The 1,650-nt window shown below is 39.2% G+C and overlaps 1 pseudogene; it reads right to left on the bottom strand.

Moving 5' to 3' along the window:
* Positions 1-63: 63 nt before the first annotated feature.
* LOC119585932 lies at positions 64-984 on the bottom strand (annotated as a pseudogene).
* Between the last annotated feature and the right edge of the window lie 666 nt (positions 985-1,650).

Raw genomic sequence — 1,650 nt, 5'->3', positions numbered from 1 at the left:
TGGAATTATAAGAGTTATCTAACATTGTGAAGTTCATCTAATTTGGGAGTTGTACTGGTCCTTTTACTTCTTTGCAAAAGCAATTTTCATAGCATAGTTTGGGTGTAATTTTGAAGCCCTGTAGCGCATCCTTAGCAGCTGCATACTGCCATTCATTCTCAAACTCCCGAAGGCAATGTCAGGCGTCCATGTACCAGTCGTACTTCCTTGACCCAGAATCTGGGGAGGTAAGATTAAAGTGATGACTTTTACGGTACTAAATCCTGCCTTACCTTCATTAGTTTTGATGAATCCATAAAATAGGACCTATTATCTATTTCCTATTAAGTGTTTTCCAAGTTTTTTTTATACATATACAAAATCTCAAATATGAATGGTAGAGAAAAATAACCACGAAGAGAAATCCTGAACTTACTGGTAAAGAGCATAGACAAAATCATTTCTGAGGTTTTCTCTGGGAAGGTTGTGATGAAGAGGATTTTGGTTAGGAGCTGTTCTGGCACACCTAGGCCACCTTGCCCATTAACAGAGGAGGCTGGTTGAAAAGGCCGGTCTTGGTGGCACCACACCTGCCCCTGCTCCTGCTTTGGTGAAAATCACAAACCATGTCAGACTTTGTACCGGCAAAATACTTACATAGGTCGCACAATACACAGCAGCTTCATAAGCCGCAATGCCACTGAGGAGGCCAAATGTTATCAGCAGCTCTCAGAGTTCCCAAGAACACTGCCATCACGCGTGCAAGGATGGTGTCCATCATAAAAAATAATAACAAGATCTCAACATATCAACGAAATGCATCTTTAAAAAAATATTTTTTCTTTACTAACCGGCAGCAAGCTGCCCCTGCAGGAACTGGCAGCTCGCTCCCTTTGCTTCTTTCCCTTCTTCTTTTTCTGTCTTCCTCCTTGCGCTTGCTTCCACGCTCCTTTGTATGTACCTTTCTGTTTTGCAATCAATCTGATCTGTTTTTTGCGTATGCATTTTTCTGAAATTTCAGGAAAAAATTAATTTAATAATAAACGCGAGAGAAAACAGACCACTCAATAAGATGTAATGGAATAACCAAAAGTAATACCTCTGACCCCCGAAATGGCAGCCGAGGTATTGCCAATGGGAGTGCTTGGAGTGAATGGTTAACTGAATCTGCCGGGCATTGCCTCAGTAAGTCTGTAATCAGTCAATGGGACATAGACACTCTCTTTTGGGATTAATAGTGGCATGACTAAGTATATTTTCAGTTATCTTACCTAAGACTCGGAAAAATTATATCCCTGAAAAGAATAAAATCGACACATGAATAGATTGGAGAAACAGTATCAGTATAGAATGAAGTGAAAATGATGTAGAAATCCTGTAACATTTGCCCTATATTTGACAGATGCTCATTTTGGAGGCCAGGAGTAGCTAATGCTTTCTTACTTACCATATCAAACTCAGAGTTTAAATGTAACACCACATATTTAAAACCAGAGAGAGATTGAAGATGAGTGAGTGAGAAACATCCCAATGCTACCTCAAGCTAAACATCAATATAAATTAATACACACTTTGATCAACCTGTGAAAACAGAAAAATATTCATGTAATAAACCTCGTCATACAATATCAGAATTTCAACCCCCCCCCAAACATGAAATGTTTCATCTCA

The sequence above is a fragment of the Penaeus monodon genome, chromosome 20, assembly GCF_015228065.2.
Source record: "Penaeus monodon isolate SGIC_2016 chromosome 20, NSTDA_Pmon_1, whole genome shotgun sequence".
NCBI lineage: Eukaryota > Metazoa > Arthropoda > Malacostraca > Decapoda > Penaeidae > Penaeus > Penaeus monodon.
The sequence above is the reverse complement of the archived record's forward strand: the minus strand, read 5'-3'. Positions and strand labels throughout refer to the sequence as shown.